Consider the following 22,392-nt stretch of genomic DNA (forward strand, 5'->3'; position numbering starts at 1 on the left):
TCTGAATACTCTATGTACTCTTAAAATTGCCTTTCATTCATTAATACTTGTCATTGAGAATAGCCATATTTTCTTAATGTTGAAAATTAACATGCTACCTAATCTGTGTGGGATTTTTTGCTCAAACACAACTCATTGTCTTATAAAAAGTTTTAAAATTAGGATTATAGAATGCACATTCTTCAACTGATTTATTTCATTTAACAAGCAGCTATCTACTAGTATGTTCCATTTTCTTATCTTGCTGCTTTGAAAAGAGATCTGTATGACATAGAGATTTAAAAACAAATGGTGATTTCTACTTTCATATATCAATTCTGAGAGTCTCTGATCAGGTCTGATGATGCAAAGATGAGTCAGACAAAAAATCTCATAGTAGCGCCGTCTGGTACATCTTTCTTGGATGGCAGCAGTGTGATATAGCTGCATTGTCCAATCTGGCAGCCTCTAGCCAAATGTGGCTCCTGAGCTGTTGAAATGTGGCCAATGTGACTAAGAAGCTGAGTTTTTAAGTATATTTAATTTTAATTAATTTACACTCCAATGCTCATATGGGGTCAGTATTGACTATAGCAGATAGGGCTAGTAGCAGCTAACGTCAACAAGCCTGACCTAGCCTCTATGTGATCTCTGTTAAATGCTGTCAGGAAGAAGCCATGTGGGTGAGAAGGTTCTAGCTGAGCCCAGCCTCGGCATTCGAGTGTCCACACCTAAAGCCCCAAATATCTTGGAGCAGAGACAAGCCATTTCTATCACCTCTGAATTTCTGCCCCACGAAATCTGAGAATAAAATGGCTCTTGCTCTGAGCTACCAGGTTTTGGGGGTGGTTTGTTATGCAGCAATAAATAACCTCATCAGGCAGACAGAGGGGCTGTAACCCAGTACCTGGCTCCTGCCTTCTCCTGGAAGCTCTGGCTTTGATTGGTTCTAGAGTTCAAGCTCTCAGCTGCTGTGGTAAAAGATGGTGTCTTCCCTATCTTTGGGGTCTCAGCTGAGAGGGGAGGAAAGAGCCTGGAACACAGTCCAGTCAGAATTTTATCCCTAGCACGGTGGGCAAAGCTCATTCGTGACCCTTATCTTGTGGAAGCTTCACAATAACCCAGGCAGGGGTTTCAATAGAGAAGCCAGAGCAAACACAGTGACTAACTAGCCCAAGGTCATATCATTAATAAGAGGCTAAAGTGGCACTCGATGCAGGTACTTCTTTCATGTCCCACGGTGAGCTGTGGTGGAGTTAGTGAAACACATGGGCCCTTCTCCTCCACTTTTCCACCCCCGCCTATGGCTGGAGGGTTCATGTGGGCAATCACTAGTATCTTTTACATTGCAAAGAAGAGATGAGTCCAAGTCACCTGACAATGATAAACCAACAGACTGTCCCAACGCCCTGATTGAAAGTAAAAGAAAAACCAACCACAACTAGCAAAACGGGAAGGTACTAACAAAACAGTTAGTAGCATCCAAAATTGCTGGATCCTGGGGTTAAATAGACCTTAGCCTCCCTCTTGTCCTCGCAGCTCTGTCTGTCTGTCACACATTAGCTTCTCATGAGGGTCCAGAGTGTGCCAGGATGACATGGGCTCCCCTCATGTTCATACCAGCTGGCACTTTCGTGATTTTAGGTCCTTCATCCCACAGAGTAAAAAGTTTAACAGGAATATCTACGGACTCTTTATTAATTCATGGAAATTATCTAACCATCTTCTTAATATTATCTGATAGGGTTTTGTAACTTGACACCCACAATTGCCATACCAGTTATTTTAGCATACCTACTCAGATATTCACAGTTCATATTTCCAAGATGCATAAGCCCACAAACTCAGGGTTCCAGAGAAGAGCCTACGGAACAATGGCCCAAAGCAGCCCATGTCTGGGAAAGATAATATTAATGGTGTTATGAGATCATAATGACTGTGCTATCCTGAAATGTCCAATTACACCTGAGGGGAAGATGATCGCACATGCTGATTCTTCAAGATTCTCTATAATTATGTTACACAAATGCCAGCAGGTTCACTGTTTTTTGAAGGTCACTTTGCAGCTCTACCATCTCCTTATTTCCAATTAAAGGAAAATATAGAGTTTAGAATGGCAAGAAACCTTAGCAACTCTTAGACATCTCCATCCTCATCTTCTCCCATTCTTACTCTCATTTGTTCTGTTTTAGAAACACTGGCTCTATCTGTGCCTTGTGCTCACCAGGCTGGCTCCCTCTCCAGAACTTTGCATTCACTAGGCCCTCTATCTACAATACCCCTCTTCACGATATTTGTCATTATCTTGTCCTTATTATCAGGCCTCAAGGAGACCTTTCCATTTATAATGTGCCCTTCACCCCCACTCATTTTCTATCCTACATTTCTACAAGGTGTGTTGTTGTTGTTGTTGTTGTTGTTGTTGTATTATGAGGCTCTCCAAAGCTGTGTGCTTCCACTCTGAGTGATGCAAACCAGAGCACAATGGCGCTCCTGTGAGAAAGGCCTATTGCACCCGTCATGATTTAAAATTATCCTTTTATGTTTGCTGTTTCTGACCGCACCCCTGTCACCTGATGCTTAGAGGGCTGAGGAGATGTTATATTTATTTCCATTGTTCCACTTAGAATAATCTCTTGCACAAAATAGGCATTCAATATATAATCTAAATTAAGGACAGATTTGGTCCAAACCCCTTTGATTTAAATGGGAAAGAGGAGTTACAAGTGATAGATTAGAGGGATGGATAGAGAAAGAAACCTGACAGTATATCTAAATGTAAGTAATGCAGTATATCTAAATGTAAGTAATGCATCCTCCCAAGACAATAATTTGGAATAATATTTCTGCTACTTTTGAATTTAAAAAGCCAAAAGCCAACCTTGTTTTTGCCACTAAAAGAAAAATGGGTATATGTTTTATTGTTCATATGTGTGTATTTGTATTCTCAAAATTCAACATTAATATATATTTCCAGTTAAACTTACAATTCTGCACACACTTGCTGACATTTGGCAGAAGGCTTATTACAATACTGATTATGGCTCCTAGAGGTTTTGGAAGTGGCCTCTTGGTAATATGCAAATTCATTTTCATTTTATCAAACAGACTCATAATTTTTAGATCAAACATATGGGTGATACTGGTTAATATTATATAGGTGCAAGTGTACCTTTCTATGATACATTATCTGTATATTGCATTGTATGCCCACCACCCAAAGTCAGATCTTCTGTCATCATGTATTTGACCCCTTTATCCTTTGCTACCTCTCCACCCTCCTCTCTGGAACCCACATACTGTTGTCTATGTCTATGAGCCTAAAAATTCCACTAAAGAAACAATAAATATAATAAAGTTGCAGAAATCCATGTCCAAAAATCCATTGCATTTCTATATACTAACAATTAAATTTCAGAAAGAAAAATGGTAAACAAACACACACACCCCACACAATTCCTTTTGTAATTGCAAGAAATGGCTAAAACACTGAGGAATAAAATTAACAAAGGATGCAAACATACTAGATTTTAACTGGTGATTTTATTTTCAACTCCCCATTCTAAAATAACCTGTACTAAATGTCATTTAATATATAAAAATTAAAATACACTATATCATTCTAAAGTAAATTACCACCTTCATTATTTCAGTCAGAAATTATACCTTTATACTTAAGGATTTTTTTTTAAGTTTAAGGTTGGAGTTATCTTTGTCTTTATTAAATCACAGAACATCTATTAATTGACACTGCCCTAATGATTACAGCACAGTGGTAATTGCTACCAATTTAAAAAACAGCTGCAATAAGTCTGAACCACTTTACTGTGCCTGAATATCTATTAAATTTCTGAGGTTTAAAAATAATAATTGGAACATCAGTGAGTTAAAAAAACAGTATGGTCTCAAGTTATGATTCCTACCTCATTTTTTCAAAGGACAGTTATATTTTAGAAGAAGAATATGACATCAGAAAGGAGAACATTTTCTTTAAAATATCTGCAGCTACTTTTCTGGAGCCCAAGTCAGTGACAGTCCTCAATGGGAATTCTTACTTCCCCTCAACAGCCCACATTTATTTCAAAGACAAGACCTCTTTGTGGCGAACAGGGTCACAGCTTGATCAGTCAAAAAACACTCTAGTTAGTGGCCACAGACAAAGCATTTCCTGGTCCAGGACTTTTCTTCTATTTGGTAAACTCTGCTCATTAGACATGTCTGGATATTAGATTATTCAGGGCTCCCAAGAAAGACTGACACAGTCATTATTACATCATAACATTTCACTTGGCTATATCTGAACTCTGGGAGTATGGTATCTGAAGTTGGGAGGAAATCTGTTCAGGAGCCACAGATTTCAACACAGAACTAGGCCTCTACTAATCACAGACAGCAAATGTCATGAGTGGGCCTTTCTATCTCATAGAACAGAAATTATCAATGGAACCTGTTCATTTATGAAGCATTTACATAGATAATATCTAGCCTTATTTAGGCTACAAGTTTGATGTGCTTTCCTTCCTATCCTCTAAAGAAAAATTAAAACTTCCTCATGTCACCAACCACAAATTAACCAAAACACTGGGGGTGGGGGGACAAATCAAAGCCTAGGACTCTTTTTTTCCTCTCTTCTTCTTCAAACCACCACCATCCTGTCCCAACCGAACACCTGGGATACACATCTCTCTACTAAAATTTTTTTTTTTCTATTTCAAAGCCATGGCTCAACTTTCACTTGGGACACTTTCTTAATTTATATCCAGTACTTTCCCACACCTGTTGGGCTGGACAACGACTTGGCTCCTTGGCTGCTCATAGTTACCTACAAAAGCCCCCTCCACCAACACATAAGGGATGTACCCCTGTCCGGGGAGCCTGGTCATTGGTTAATTTCCAATAGCCTTTATCTGTGCTCTCTATACGTGAGACACTGCATTTGGCCCTGAGGCATCAGGGATATGTGTGACACCGTCCACAACTTGAGAGGCAGCATAGCATGGGGATTACATGTGTGGATACTGGAGCCAGACTGCCTGGTTACAAATCCCAACTCTGCAACCCTAAACAAGTCCCTGAACCCTCCTGCGTAGTTTCCTTTTCTGAAAAGTATAATTATAGTGACATAAACAGACTTTTGTGGGGATCAAATGAGTTAACAGTCACAAAGTATAGAGCTTGTCCCATTGTAAACATTGTATACCAGTAAATTATTATTTTTTTATTATTAGCAAAGAAAGTTTAGTGTAAGGAGATAGGATGGTAAGCAAATAATTTACCAAAAATAATATGTAGCTTTTCCCAGGCAGGTAGCAAATCCCTGCTGAATGAAGAAAATGAGGAAGGGCTTTCCAAACAGAGGGAATTGTATTGGTAAAGGCACAGAGATGGTGAATGTATGCAGTTCACAAAGAAAACAGTAGGTCAGAGTGGCTGAATCTAAAAAGTCACAGGGTTGCAATGCATTTATTTTTATTAGATCATTTTCAACTCCACTACCATTCATCCATTGACCTTCAAATCTCTTGGACAACTGGAAACTTCATGTGTTCTTTACCATTCTGTCCTCAGTTACAGAAATTCACGGCAGTAAACTTCACTCCCCACCTTATTCAGTATTCATATTTACATAGATCCCTAATTAATGCTGTGTGGACAAGAAGAAATGCAAAAGCACATCCTGAAGAGACAAAACTGAGAAGCTCAGCAAACATAAACACACTTTGCCTGCTTAGACATTTCACCAAGACAATCTCACCATAACTGGTCCAGCCAGAGGCATGTGGGAAGGAAGGATGGTTTCAAGATAACTATAATCAGTGTCCTCAGCCTAACCACAGGACCACCATTGCCTCTGAGAATGAGAATGCCAGTATTAATTTGGAGCTCTCCAGGCTCCCATGAACTGGGCCTTCCATTCATAAGGGGCTGATTCATAGAACCCCCCAGAGTATCTAGGCATGGTAGAAACCCAGTATAAGCAGAAAGCATGGCCTTTTCATTAAATACAGACAGCTAAGACTTCTAGATAGAGTGTTCTATTACTGACCTTTCTACCACATCTGCCCAGATCCCCAAGGTTATTTAAGATACAAGTAGCTGGCCGAAACTTGTTTGGCTCAGTGGGTAGAGAGTCAAGAAGCAGTTGATGGATGTTTCTCTCACATCGATGTTTCTAACTCTCTATCCTTCTCTCTTCCTCACTGTAAAATATCAACAAAATAAAAAAAAGAATTTCCTATTGGAAGAAAGGAGATTCTTATTTAAGATTCAAGTAGCTGGAACCATGAGTGTGAGTTTATGGCACCACCACTGCCGAGCATCTGTGTCCATGCAGCTGTCCCTTGATGTCATAACAGCTCCTGATGAAACATGAAACATGCCTCCATGGTATTCTATTTATCAAACTCCTTCACCATGAACTTTGCCTTATGGTTCTGTGATACATTCTGACTACTTGGAGCTTGTGTTCTGTTCCTCACTGCCTGAATCACAGAATTCCATCTGCTTTGAAGGTCTCTACTGAGGTGCCCACTTCTACTTGAAACCAGGGATTGTTCTGTAAGTCAGTTTGACATCACTGGATTGCATAGACATTGTGAGAAGAGACTCTCAGGCAGGCCTAAGCCTCATCCTGACCAGAACTGCGTGGTCACATCCCCGAGGGCACCCTGACTTCAGAATAATCCTTGCCTTAGCAAGGGGTTGAGGCTGATTCTTATCCATTTCCACATCGATGACAAGGACACGATGTCCTGGGACTGTGTGAGCTTATCTTAGAAAATTAATTTCTGACTTGTCCCAGAATATATCAAGCCAATAGATTGGCTGAGAGACAGAACTGAGACTTGTTTAGTGACTTATGAGAAGCATTTTAAAATGTAATAAAATATCAAATGTATTACACATAGTGAGGATAAATATAATGTACAAAGTTGTATGTGTGAATATCTATGTTCATTCTAGGTCCCAATGTAAAATGTATTTCTCACTACACAAACACACCTTTGAAGAAATTGGTATTTTTCTTCCTTGACAAAAGTTATGACGTTTTCAGAACTTCTACATGAAATCAACTTTAAACATTTTATTATTAATAAAAACACTAATACTAGATATTTTTTCACTTTTGAATTATTTCACTTTTGGAAAGGTATGTGTAGTTTGAAAACACTGTCTCTGCCTTCATTTGGATAAGTGACACTTTGACTCAGTTTTCCACTGTTTTCTCATCTGACTTTCCGGTCTTCTCACCTCCACCCCCCCATCTGTCCTGCTATCAGACAGGAGGCAATCATTTCCATTTCCATTTCTGTTTATCCAAGTATTCAGTTTTCTTTTCTTTTTTATAACTTAATTTTTAATGTAATTTTATTGCTTTCAGAGAGGAAGGGAGATGGAGAGATAGAAACATCAATGTGAGAAAGAATCATTAATCAGCTGCCTTCTGCACACCCCCTACTGGGGATGGAGCCTGAAACCCAGACATGTGTACAGACTGGGAATCAGTCAGTGCTCAACTACTGGGCCACGTACTCAATTTTCTAAAAACAAACTAACACTTCTCATAGTGCAATAAAACTGTGTGGGACTTTGGTCAACTGGGATATAGAATTCTGGTTTCCTCCTCTGCATTTCAAACATTTTTGAGGCTTTTGTGTCTGGTGGTCAGATCACATCACTATCCTTTAAGCCTCTTAAATAGCTTCAGCATTTAATATTCAAAGACACTGTTGACCCAGCGTGGTGGCCCCCTGGACTAACTGAATCCCACCATGAATATTAGGCAAAGGAGAGAAAAACCTGAGATGACATTCCATAAATGCCTCGGTTTTGTTTGCTGATTAACTGAGTCCATCAATGGTATGATTTTCCAAATGGATTTCCAATTCTCCGCTTTTCCTTCCAGAGGCATTTTATGTGAACATATTCATATAATATAATGATTGAGAGTGATGTCAAGGCAGGCACACAAAATGCCAAAAATCTTTTAAAAAACTAGTTCATTTCAGATCTATTCATTTTACAACAGAGTAGACAAGCCGGCATTCCCATTCCACATAATTACGCTATAACTCAAATTTAACAATTTGATCTATAAAGGCAATTAGCTTTGGCAGGACTTGAAAATCATTTGCCCTGATAGATAATAAAATGTGTTACAAGGAATCACACGATTTAGTGTCTCCGAGTCACCATCTGAGGAATAAATATGTTTTGAAGTTTCAGCTAAAATAAATATACTCAAAGAAGAAAAACAGATTAGTCATAGTTTCCCAGGAACTAAAGAACAAATACGGAGAGGGAAGTGAGTCCAAAGTAGGTTGAATCCACTAAATATTTTACTTCTTTAAAATAAACATTTCGCATTTCTCTTTGAGAAGACACTAGTTAGCTTAAAGGGCAGCTGGAGTCACTGAGGACCAGAAGGAAGAGAAAGCAGAGAGACTTCAGATGACATGAGGGGAGGGGCATGCGGGTCTCGCTTCAGAGATATTTTATTTCTGTCTAGACTGTTTTGAGAGTGGTCTTGTTCAGCGCTGAAGATACAGAGTCATTTATGAGCCTGTCCCCCTTTTATTTTTAAATACATTTTATTGATTTTTTACAGAGAGGAAGGGAGATGGATAGAGAGTTAGAAACATCAATGAGAGAGAGACATCGATCAGATGTGCCCGCAACCAAGGCACATGCCCTTGACCAAAATTGAAACCGGGACTTCTCAGACCACAGTCCGACGCTCTATCCACTGAGCCAAACCGGTTTCAGCAGCCTGTCCCCTTCTTGATTCCACAATATGCCACAGAACCACTCAGAGACCGTGCATTGGGAGGGGCTGGGGTGCTTCTCAAGAACACGAGGCAAAGGGAGAGAGACTTTTTCCAGAATGTACATGGTTGTGCTTACCGGAAGAAATAACCAAAGTGATACACAGAATATTCAATAACTAAACTTAGCAGGCACTAGCCAATCAGGAAGCACCAGGACTGGAGCAGGAGCCTCAGGAGCCTCCTGGATCATGGGGAGATCTAGGGGCCCCAGGAGCGAGCTGGAGGAGCTGTCAGGGTGCTCCTGGCAGAACCTTTTCCTCACGGGTATGTTATTAGCAACTCGTGCAAACATATTGAACGGAGCCCTAGAAACACTGCTGCACCTTCCTACCCCACACCAGTCCTGCTTCACACGTATTTGGAGGATCCTGAATTCGGAATGAGCATCACCACTGCTAATAACAGCTGCACTGATAGAATCAGGGAGCTCCGGTAACTGAATCCGCACAGAAGTGGAGGACACGCTGTCTCCTAGACCAGAGGTCCTGGCTGGGAACAGCTAAGTAGCCGATGGGGGTCAGGACATGTTACCCCAAAACATGGCACCTTGGCATGCTGACTATTTTAAGCTGAAAGAGAAATCAGCAGGAGCAAGAGGGTCCCTCTGACCTCCCCCCTGCCCTTGTCCACCGAATCAGGTCATAGAACCCTATTGAGAGGTGTGTTCCTACACCCTGAGCAACGGAGCCTTCTTCCGACTGAAGACAAATGGAATCCAAGAGAAATCTGAACAAACAGGCCTTGCTACTCCTACCACTCCGCTGTTTACTACACTGACATCACACTCCTTGACCTGAGATATGTCTCCACAGCTGTCCACCCTCCATTTGGCCTAGCTTAAACTACTCAGGTTTCCTTGAGCTGCGTTTCCGTATCATGTAAAGCTTATATTGAACACATTTGCATATATTTCCCTTGTTACTCTGTCTCTCTCAGTTTACTTGGCTGACCCAGCCAGACATCCTAAGAGGGTTGAGAAAAACTTTCCTCCCCTACATAGGTAAAAAAAAAAAAAAAGTGAAAGGACCCTAGATAAAGATGAAATAGCATTAAAGGGGTTCTTAGTGATCAAGCACAGAAAGAGAAGGCTCAGAGAAAACACAAGGGAGCAATTAGAGATCACAGCTCAGCCCTAGCTGGTGTTGGTCAGTGGGTAGAGTGCTAGCCTGCAGACTGAAGGGTCCCAGGTTTGATTCCGTGCAAGGGCACATGCCTGGGTTGCAGGCTCAATCCCTAGTGGGGGACATGCAGGAGGCAACCAATCAATGGTTCTCTCTTATCATTGATGTTTCTCTCTCCCTTCATATCTAAAGTTAATAAAAATATATTTTAAAAAATAGAACACAGATCTGAGGGTGATAAGTTATTTGATCACTAGAGAGAGGTATGCTGCTGTCACAATGTATATTCTATCAGCCTTGGAACCTGAATCTTATCCATTTATGGTTTGAGCCACTTTCGTTGGTTTTAAATCAAAAGGCAATCTTCTCAGAAAACCGCTTGCTTTCCATATGCCTCAACATGAGGAGGGAAGAAGTCTGGGTCTCTGGATCTGGGTGGTTTGCTTTATTGCCACACATCTGATTGAGGCCCCAAAGTACTAAGCTGGCATATGGATCCATGTATAAGTCTCAAGTGATACTAGGTGATTATGCTAAAATTTGGAGCATTAAAAATGCTGCATATAGATATAATATCCAGTTTCTTGTCCTGCTAAGAGGAAGCCCAGATCTTATGCATGGGAAATGTCAACAAGACCTCAACCTCCTGCACCCAGAAGCTATACCATGGGGTTTCTGCAGACATCCATCCACTGCTAAAAAGATGGGGCCTTTGTCCTACTGGCATCCAGAGGGCTTTTTCCCTATTTTGTGGAGTATGCTCAATACAGACAGTGTTGTAGCCCAGATTCCCAGATCATGGCTGCTATAGAAGCCCTGGTGGTTCACTCACGTGCATGTAAGTAGGACCACAGTGGTTGAGGATGCCTGCCAGCAAGTTTATTTGCTCATTTCTAACAATGGACAAAAAGCGGTTTCAGTTGCAATTCTGCTAATTCTCCTGACCACAATATAATATTTTAAAATAATTATAAAGACTCACTTTTAATTCCAATGTTAACTCACATCACAAAAAATAACACCTACTATTAACTGGAGGCTTGCTACAAGCTACACAGTGTGCCAAGGATATCTCAATTAGTGCAATGGTTCGTTGAAGCCACATAATCTCAATTTTACCAGAACAAAATGGAAGCGTGGACAGGGTGAGTAGTTTTCTAAGACTGCCAAGCAATTAAGTTTTAGTCACAGCATTTGAATCCAAGTTTGCTTTAGAAAGCCTGTGCTCCCAGGTTGACTTCCTCCTAATCCCACAGATCAATTTTTTTTTATTCTGAAAGGAGAGAGAGAGAGAGAGAGAGAGAGAGAGAGAGAGAGAGAGAGAGAGAGAGAGAGAGAGAGAGAGAGAACGAGAACATGTTGACAGTAACAATCCCAAGAAAACTAGAAAACTACTCGGACATGAATATGAAGTCTCAATTTTATTGCGATGTACTCAATTTTATCTTATCATTACAAAATTTATTTCTAAACCACGGCTGGAATCCTACTACTTTGGGGCTCAAAAACTTCACTAACTGAACCTTTTCTATGGCACAACATTGAAGGTCCTTGCTGTGGAATTTAAGACCCTCTGGAATCTGGCTCTGGTTTAAATACCACCACCCTCACCCCTCCCTCTACACTCCAGCCACTCCAGGGCCTGAGCTGTTTCCTTCCAACTTACATGTTTTGCACCTGCTATTCCCTCAGCCTGTAAAAGTTCTTTCTCTTCCACCTCTACACATAAAGTCCAGATCTCTAATAAGCTCTCCCTGGATTCTCTAAGTAGAGAGACCTTATTTACCATAGAGCACTTTGGCCTCACAATTGCAGCATTCCACCTTTTGTTCTTAGTCATTATTTACGTATCTATTCTGTACTCACAGGAGAACAAAGCCAACGTAATTTTTGACCTCCAACTCCAACTACAGCCACCGCAAAGCCTTCTGCTAAAGAAGGGGCTCAGCCTGGCTAATATGGTTCAGGGGTTGAGCATTGACCTAAGAAACAGGAGGTCATGGCTGGATTCCCTATCAGAGCATATGCCTGAGCTGTGGGCTTGAACCCCAGTAGGGGTGTGCAGGAGGCAGCCGATCGATGCTTCTCTGCCAACATTGATGTTCCTAACTCTCCCTCTCCCTTTCTCTCTCTAAAATCAATTAAAAAAAACAAACCAACATATTTTTTTAAAAAGAAGGGGCTCACCAAAAGTGTATTAACTTGAATTTGCATTATTTTGTAATACTTTTAAAACACAAATATCCTTGACAGTGTAATATTTTCATTGTTGGAAAATAAATTAGTATTACTAACACATACTTTATAATTTATAATTAACTTTTATGTATATTAACCTGGATTATTACAAGAAGCTCTTTGGATACTTATTAAGAACATCATTATCTCCAATTTACAGATGGGAGATCAAAACTAAAAGTAATTATTTGCTTTTTCTAACATCTGCAGAATAATTACTAGTATATATCAAACACAATTCTAAGCACATATCTCTATTTTATTTCTCAAAAGCTTTAGATGGAATACAGAGTATTTCTTACAGGTTCTTAGAAGTTTATAAGCATCCACAACTGGAAACTACTTATTTCCAAGCCTATGTCTAGAGGAAATATTTACAGGCAATAGCTTTGAAATAAATGTCCTCAAGAGAAAGTTTTGCCATTTTTTTAAATCTTATTCCATTTCCCTACTTGGTTCTATGTGGATCAATGGCATTGAAGGGAATGGGCACATTTTTTATTTGAGCTTAAATAATGAATCTGATTTAGTAATTACTGCCTTACATGGCTATGGTCAGATATTCCTCTGGTGGCAAGTAGAAAATAAAATAGATATTGCAGCATAATATACAATAATTTACCTAGCATCATTACAGAATGATATATCTGTCCCGAATGAGTAAAACATCCATATAATCCTTTTTCCTATTTTAACTAATTTGGTTCAATACATTTATACTGCAATATCCATTTTACTGTTTAAATAACATATATGGAACATATTTACCTTTTATGAATGCCCTGGGTTCATCATTATTCACATCCATCTTTGATTGTCCTGAGCCACAGAGGAGCCATGCCTTATGTGGTAGATGAGGCAAGCAGGCCAAGTGGTTTTAAATGGTCACCTCTTACCCATGACTGACATTTTGTTAATTCTCTTATTTCTTTCCTTGCTGCCAAACCGGTGGATCTGATTTCTCTAAACTTTAAGTACCAGGTCACTAGCAGCATCCCAATACGCCATGCCCCAAATTAGTTCCATTTCAATAAAGAAGTTAGCTACCTTATTAGAAAATGGGCATACACAGATGATTAAAACGTGCCTTTTATGAGTTTGCAGTCCAGACTAGGAAGGGGTTTTTCGGGGAGCAGAAGTGAAATCAGACAATTTCAAAATAACACAGAAATGCTTTGCTGGAGGTAGTTACAGTGTGAAAGGCTTGATAGTATGGAGTTCAGTACAGAGATGACTCTCAGAAGAGTTAGTAGCTTGATGTCTGACTAGGAATCAGCAAGATGAAAAGGTAGCTAGTGGGATAGATAAGAGAGAAAGAAGGAATCCTCGGGTACAAGAACTAGCATGGTTTTCACAGAGAATGACTCACTTCTCTCTATTACTAAAGACCACGTGTAGGAAGCAAGTGGTAGAAGCTGAGACTGGAGCGGTAGAAAGGTGGTCCACAATGATCTCTCCCTTTGGCTTTATTCCAGGGGTGACAGGAGCCACTGACGGGATTTACACCAGAGTGAAGAAGAGAGCTCAGCTAGAAAGACTTGGAGCCGGGCATACATAGCTTCTCAAATATTTTGTGAATATGTAAATTCCCAAAAATGAATGTGATTCAATATATGATGAAAGAATACAGCTGGAAGAGTAGGTTTAATTTGGAATAATTTCTTGCAGGAGATGCACACTGTCCATGTGCCCAGGATGGGGTCCATATCCTGTTTCTGATCATCTGCGTGCTGGGAAACCACTCGTCAACCACACAGCCTCCAAATTAAGCTGCCCATTGACATCACCAGGGAGGCTTTAAGAGTCCTGATACCTAGGCCTTCTCCCAACCACATTAAATTACACCCCCTAGAGCTGTGCCCCAGGAATTATTACAGTTTTCCAAGTGATTTGGGATTCAGCTATGACTAAGAACTTCTCTCAAGTACCAGGCTCAGATCTGAGATGAAGAAAGGGCTTTCTTTCCAGTAACATATATGGACCGTGACACTTTGGGCTTGATGTTGCCAGTTCATTTTGACACACGTGGCAGTGCCTCTTAAGGGCACAGCTCAAATGTTGCTTCCTCTGACAAGTTTTTTTTCTGACGATCTAGTAGACAGGAGTTTTCCCTTTTCTCTCTAACTGCACTTTTATGTTTATTGAGCTTGGTGGGAAGAAAGTTTATAGGTTGCAGCAAGAGGTCACACAAGAGGAAACCAGACTATATTGGAAGGAAACCCATTTATAAACATTTAAATGCAAGGTGAAAAGGAGGTCCAGTATGTTGGTTGCCAATGGCCCCTCACTGTGGGATATTTATGCACCAAGCTTTCTGATTGCACTGTGAAGAGAAGAACATAATAAACAAGGATATAAACTTCCCACCTGCGGATTAGCAGTGCAGGAAAAAACAAGAAACAACCCTGGGTCACAGTTTTTTGACAAGCTCCATAAATATTCTATCCTGAATGTCGTTCGCAATTCAGAGGATTCCTGAAGGTTTCAATCATGGCCCTTGCCAATAGCAAGGACTGTATAGCACTATTTTCTTTAATCTAGAAGTTTCAACCCAGTGGTTGGCAAACTGCAGCTCACGAGCCGCATGCGGCTCTTTGGCCCCTTGAGTGTGGCTCTTCCACAAAACACCACGGCCTGGGCGAGTCTATTTTGAAGAAGTGGCATTAGAAGAAGTCTAAGTTTAAAAAATTTGGCTCTCAAAAGAAATTTCAATCATTGTACTGTTGATATTTGGCTCTGTTGACTAAGGAGTTTGCCAACCACTGTTTTAACCTAGAGAAAGAGCTTTACGATAAGATAAAGTCTGAAATGTGTTTTTTCTTTTGTCAAATTTTCAGGACATATTTTAACACTATTGTTCATTTTTAAGAAGCTCTTACCAAACACAGGAAAGCTATATGGCACAGAATTTTGAATAGTGCAGTGGGCTCTGGTGAAAAGGAAACAGTGCTCTTAGCATTTACAATTCCAAAACCAATTCTAAGCAGGCACTTAAAACTTTGCTGAAACAAACATACTTTAGGGCAAAAAATAAATGGAGCTTCGGAACAGTACACCTGGGATCTATTTAACGCAGGCATGCGGTTATAAGCAGCTCAAAGCAAACCTTAGGCACAAGTTACACAGAACAAAGAAGTATAACCTTTCCCTGCCTCCCTGGAAGTAATGCTTAAGGGAGTGAACTGGAGTGGAGATAACAAGTGAGTGTTTTTCAAAATTGTGCATCTCCAGAGGAGAAAGACCAAGGGAAAGAGACTTATCGGAGGTAATTGACTGGTTTAACTTTGCACATAGTATGCAAGGAAGACACATGCACAAATCTTGTTGAAAATCAAAGGCAGTTAGGCCTGTAGGGTCCTTTTTGAAATACGTGTCCGATGAACATAATAGGATGTGCAAGCAGGAACTGTGCATGCCTGAAGAGTAGAGAGCAAAAAGCCTGCAGTTCTCTTTTTTATAGCTCGGAGATCCAGGACTGCCCAGTGATGAGCTATTTTGAGAATTGGGCGGGGGGAGGAGGGTAAGGGAAGAAAGACTCTCTCTGTAAAAACAGCTGTAGGTATACTGAATATTTCTGAGTATAAAACCATGGTAATTTCAGCATAGTCTGTTTGACCTGGGTGCTCTGTGGATGATCTCCCATTGCCATGCTAGGAAGAGTAGCCCCCCGAGAAGAAACCTTTACCCATAATGCAACATAATAAGGTAACAGTCTTGGTTGTAAAAAGGTTCCCATTCAGCCAAACCATTATTCATTTTTTTTTTTTTTTGTTTCATGTCAAACTAGTTTAGTAAACCAGCTTAAGGGCCAAATTTGCAAAGCAGGAGTTCACCTTTCTAGACTTTCGATGAAAAGGCAGCCTGGATTACTGCCTCCTCCTCACCCCATTCCCTCGATTGTTCATATCCACCTATTTGGAAAAAGGGAGGTGGGAAATAGATGCGATCACCCCCCCTTTCCACCTTCTTTCTCCCAGTCTTCAGCAACCTGTAACATATTTTCTGTCTCTATGGATTTGCTGAATCTATACATTTCATACCAATGGAATTATACAATGCATGGCCTTTCCTGTTTGGCTTCTTTCACTTAGCATGTCTTTTTGTTAGCTTGCTTTTGTTAATCCTCATCCAAATATATTTTTTCCTTTGATTTTAAGAGAGAATGGAAGGGAGGACGACAGACAGAGAAAGAAACATCATGTGAAAAAGACACATTGATTGGTTGCCTCCCGAGAGCACCCAACCAGGGCCAGGGATTGAGCTCTCCACCCAGGCATGTGCCCTTGATTGGAATCAAACCTGGGACTCTTCAATCTCAGGCTAACACTCTATTCACTGATCCAAACCAGCTAGGGCCTCTCAGCATGCTTGCAGGGTTCATCAATATTGTATCCTAAATCAGTACCTCTCTTCTTTTTATACTAGGTGACAGAAGGATGTAGATAGGATCATTTTATTTAATACCTTCTGCCTTTGGCAACCAATCATTAAAAATATTAACTGATGTCTATTTTGTTTTATTGTTGCATGTGTCCAATTATCACATTTTTTAAATATATACTTTTATTGATTTTAGAGAGGAAGGGAGAGGGGAAAAAGAGAGATAGAAACAACAATGATAAAAGAGAATCACTGATTGGCTGCTTCCTGCATGCCCCCTATTGGGGATTAAGCCTTCAACCCAGACAATTATCAGATTTTATTGTCTAGATTAGGGGTGTCAAACTCAATCAGAGAAGGGGCCAAAATCTAAAATCCAGCCTAAATCGCGGGCCGAATGGTTTACTGAACAGTCATAAACTGACAATGTCATAAACTGACAGCGGAGTGCAGTGATGACAGCGCGGTGCGGGCCACATTGCAAGGCCTGGTGGGCTGGATTTGGCCCGCGGGCCTTGTGTTTGACACATGTGGTCTACATTATCCTTTGTTTTCCATTGGAACACTATCCCTCACACAATTCAGGTAATATATTTTAATCAACCAAAAATTATACTTTTGCATAGTTTAAATAGAAATCTAAAAGGCTGGTAATGAAACATGCCCCACCTCTTACCTCCCAAAAATCCCTGCATCTTTACAGTAATAATTATCAACTTTTTCTAATGCTTATTCTGCAATGTGTTTCCATACTCCTAAAGAACAGGCTTTTGCTGTAGTTTCTCAATTATTACTTTACATATTATCTGTGAAATAAGGAAAGAAAAAACAGGTATAAACTCTCTGACTCATTCAGACAGAATTCTAGAAAATACAAAATAACCTATAGTGACAGAAATAAATGAATGGTTTCCTGGGGATGGATGGGAAAGATAGATGATAAAATAGACCTAAAGGAATTTTTGGAGAGGATTAAATCTTATTTGTCATCTTTATTATGCTTATAGCATCATAGATATATGCATATATAAAATTCACCAAGGTTTACATTTAAATATACTCAGTGTATGTGTGTTAGTAGGTGGACAGGGAACCGTACAAAATGCAGACGTAAGGAGCACTTGCAAAAGATGAATTTGGTGATGCAAACGAGGTATATGTGGGGAGAAGGAGAAAGGAGTGGGAGTATTTTAGCCTTAAGGCCCCAGATGGAAAACAAATGGGCGAGGCAAGGCAATTATTTCACCACTGGAGAGCAATCGGAGTAACTTTTGGTGGCATTATCCATGCATGCTCTTCCAGTCCTGCCCCTGACAGTCCTTTGTGAGAAGTACAGTAGTTGGAGAGGACAATAAACGCGCATGTAGCTGTCTGGCAAAGCACCCACAGGCTCGTTAACAGCAGCCCATCTATCCAGCCCAGAAATGTGCAGCATGAAAAATGAATTCAAAAAAGATGGCCTGGATTCCTCCCCGACACAAACTTCAAGGAAAAGGCTCTTTGTGAAGTTTTACTGCAGGCTATTTGGCAAACTGAAATGGACCCAGATCTATCCACCTACACTTAATGGACACAAACTAATCAGATTGTCACACTGTGCTCTGGGAGGCCGGCATCCTAAAATGAAGTGCTGGCTGCTGCTTGCTGCACATGGCAGAGCTGAAAGAACTGTCCAACACACCAGAACAGGCTTGCATGCTGTAACCAAATTCGGGGATGTGTACCATCTGGGTTATTAAATACCCTCAGAAGGGGCAGACCGTCTCTAGGAGCTAGAGGGGCTTGTTTTAGAACCACAGTCACCAAGTTGGGCATTTCTTCCTGGGCCACTCGTGATAGCTATATTAGGATTTGAAAATATAATATTAAAATAATTTGCTGAAACCGGTTTGGCTCAGTGGTAGAGCATCGGTCTGGGAACTAAAAGGTCCCAGGTTTGATTCTGGTCAGGGGCATGTACGTTGGTTGCGGGCACATCCCCGGTAGGGGGTGTGCAAGAGGCAGCTGGTCGGTGTTTCTCTCTCATCGACGTTTCTAGCTCTCTATCTCTCTCCCTTCCTCTCTGTAAAATATCAATAAAAATATATTTTAAAAAATAATAAAAAATAAATAAAATAATTATGATCCCTGCTATCATGGGGTTTAAAGTCAATAAGTGGCTTGTGAGGAGAAAAGTCAATATTTTGAAGAAAATCATCTCAAAGATTATAGATCGAATCAATATCTTCTTACCATTGAAGGGGCAAACATGGAAGTAATTACACGTGAAAGTCATTTTGTTGGGTGCTTGTTATGTGTCAAGAACTATACTAAACATTACATGTACGTTATCTCATTCAGCCCTCGTTATCCTATGACCTAGCACTGTTACTGTTATCCCCATTCTACGGATGGGAAGTCTGACAAACAGGCTGAATGACTTCCCAGGGCCACAGAGTCACACCATAACGAGCGGACAGTCCATGCAGGGCATCTGGCTGCAGAGCCCATGAGTGCATGAGGCTAGTTGAGAGAGAGACAGAAGGACTGAGAAAGTACAAGGGAAGGAACAAGAATGGCTTCTCCAGGCTGCTGGTAGCCCAACCTCTCTGTGTCTCCTGGGAGGGCCCACAACAATTAGAGGAAATGGCAGCTTTCCCGACAGTGTCTCATAACCCTGACTCGGTGTCTGGTTCCCATCTGAGTGCCAAGAGTGTTCAATGCCTGACTTTGGAGGGTGCTCAATAGTGTTTGCTAAAACAAAATAGCAACTGACTCATAGATGCAGAGATCAGATTGATGGCTGCCAGAGGAGAGGGGATGGGAGGTTGGATAAAAAAGGTGAAGAGATTAAAAAGTACAGATTGGTAAATAAAACCTAATGTTACATATTATTTTTAATATTTAAGTGGGGGAAAAACAGGGTGTTGATATTTTTAACTTGACACATTATTAATTCATCTTCTGTGCCCTCTCTGGTCATTTGTCCATTCTCATTTGTTTATGATATCTGTACTCTCCCTGACAAGCAAATTATATAGAGGGTCAGATGAGTCATGGGGAAGTACTGCATAGGGAATATAGTGAATAATACTGTCATAACTATCAAGCCTGTTCTGGTGCCAGGTAGGTGCTTGAATATCAGAGGGACCATTTTGTAAAGTATACCATTGTCTAACCACTATGCTGTATACCTGAAGCTAATACAAAATAATACTGAATGTAAACTGTAATTGAAAAATAATATTTGCTGAATGACTGGATATATGTGAAAGGCACGACTGCTGGGAGGCAAGAAAAGGGCAAAAAGGTTCAGGCAAAACTTAAAGCTTCTTTACCACCACCATTCTCACATCTCTGCCCTAAGTTGTTTCCTTCATGGCTTTCTTAACCATACTTTTATTTTACCTCCACAATTGAACACCTGGATTCACAAAGGAAAACAGGTGAGTTTTTTTTTTTTGTTTTTTTTTAGTGAATTTGGACTGAAAAGCACACACACTCAAAATAAATGAATCACACTAACTCAGTGAGCTAGACCACAGATCAATTAGGAAACCATGATGGATTATAATTGAGGAAACTCAATTCCAGTAAGGTTAACTCAAAGCTCTCAGCGAATTAGTGACACAGCCAAGACCCTGTATCCTAGAAGAGTGCCAGTCCTTCACTCGTACACCTTGAGACTGGGCTATCAAAAACAGGGTAACACAAGGATGGCACTGAGAAAGGGGATGGCACAGGCTTAGACCAGCTGCAGGGTGTATGGAGCAATTTGATAAAGGACATAGAGAGATGTAGAGCTGATAGTGGTAAATGAATATTCATGAACAAATAACCATTATTCCTGAACAATCACAATCCCCCATTATACTGACTGCCACAACTAAAAAGTCTATTATGTTAATGCTCATACTTTTAATATTTCTTTAGCTGCATAGTGTGGGAGGGGGGAAAACTACTTTGTCAGCACACTACAAAATGCTTCCAGCTATAATCATATATGCTAAGAAAACTGAAAAAATGCAAAGTTAAACAAAACAAAATGCTGTACCACATAGGGAACATTGTGAATAATATCGTATTAACTATGTATAGTGCCAGGTGGGTGCTAGAATTATCAGGGGATCACTCATAAATTATAAAATTGTCTAACCATTGTGTTGTACTAATATCAAGTAATACTGAATGTCAATTATAATTAAAAATGAAAATAAATTTGTTGCTAATGATCTTACATATTATTTTAATATTTAAGTGGGAAAAATAGGGTGTTGATATTTGTACCTTGACACAATATAAGTTCTTCTATGCCCTCTCTGGTCATTTGTCCATTCTCACTTTGACTGTGGAATCTACTCTCCATCACAAGCACATTACATAGAGGATCAGGTGGATTCAAGCAATGTACAACCAATGGAAAAACAACAACAACACCCAATCAATGATTAGGAATACAAAAACTCAGAAATACACTCTATTCTTAATTGGAACAATCTTAAGGGTTAGTCAACCTTCACACTGGCACATTATTTTGTTGTTGCTGCTAAATAAGTAATTTAAAATGGTAACTTTTTAAAAAACAGTGACTTTAGAGAGGGAGGGAAAGAGAGGAGAGAGAGAGACATCAATTGTTTGCCTCCCTAATGCACCCTGCCCATACACACTCCGACCAGGGATTGAACCCATAACCCAGGTATGTGGCCTGACTATTGGAAATCAAATCTGCAACCTCTGGTGCACAGGATGATGCTCCAAGCAACTGAACCACAGCAGCCAGGGCTGTGATATGGTTTCACTGAGTGGACACATGTCAACATTTATTATTTACTTACAGAGGGAAGGCAAAAAAGAAAATCAAAAGGAAAAAACAGGAGATGCAGTCTATCACATAAAACACACAATCATACAAAAATAATAATGATTTAAAAAACACCACCTGGAAACAAAAATTATTCCATCGAATTGTGTAGAGAATGTATAAAGCTTGGGAAGTGCCTTCAAAAGCAAAGACAGGTTTGAGTTTTCCAAAACCAGACATGTGCCTGCTAATTAACAGGTGTTACAAAGACCTTGTTAGCACAATCTATCTTTAAAAAAGTGGTATTAAAAATGTAAATCTGACGGGTGTTTGTTTTTGTCAATTAGATAATAGGTTTTTAATCTCTTAGATTAAAACTAGTCTTGAAATAATTAACCACAGGTTTAGAAAGACTAATATTCTTTGGGAGCTCTTGTGAAAAGATAGAAAGTGGGTTTATGGGTCTTCCTAATAGTTACCAGTTTACCTTCTTTCCTTTCTACGCTTTCTACTGATCGTGTAAGATTCTTATCTCATGGGTGCTTCTCTTTCTTCCTTCTCAGAAGGAAGATCTAGAGGCAACATTAAACTTGTTTTATATAACTATTTATTCTAGGCTTAAGCAAATTTAAAAACGTGTGCCATGAAGTAATATAAAGAATGTATATTATTTTGGTGTTAGATATGTTCCTTAGCTATGACTGCTCATCTTCCTATGGTCAATAAGATAACAGTCCCAATAACTATACTAGCAAGATAGCATTTATTATTGGTAAAAAGAAGGAAATACAAGGACCAACTTATGGGTCTGTGTTCACTAGCCTATAGTTAGGATGCAAGGGTTTTAATAACAAGTTCGTGCTAAATAACTTGTAGCTGAGATGACAGATCTGTGGTTTAAACCCATTTCCTAGTGGTGGGAGAGGTTATTCTTATTTTCTTTTGGTTGTTTAAATATTTCTTTTAGTGTTTACCTTGGCTATTCAGATATTATTAAAGATCTACTATTAAGGTGGGGAGTATTATATTAAATAGCCTTTGAACAAAGTATTTTGAAAAATCATTG

The 22,392-nt window shown here is 39.9% G+C and overlaps 1 protein-coding gene and 1 long non-coding RNA gene across 5 annotated transcripts in view; one reads left to right on the forward strand and one right to left on the reverse strand.

The window, feature by feature from the left end:
* LOC311632253 overlaps nucleotides 1–22,392 on the forward strand; it is a 580,642-nt gene that overhangs the window by 494,085 nt on the left and 64,165 nt on the right. The window lies entirely within an intron of this gene.
* Nucleotides 1–22,392, reverse strand: part of PRKG1 (protein kinase cGMP-dependent 1) — a 1,113,305-nt gene that overhangs the window by 190,712 nt on the left and 900,201 nt on the right. The gene's annotated exons all lie outside the window — the stretch shown is intronic.

This window comes from Pipistrellus hanaki, assembly GCF_964339955.1.
Source record: "Pipistrellus hanaki genome assembly, chromosome: 14".
Lineage (NCBI taxonomy): Eukaryota > Metazoa > Chordata > Mammalia > Chiroptera > Vespertilionidae > Pipistrellus > Pipistrellus hanaki.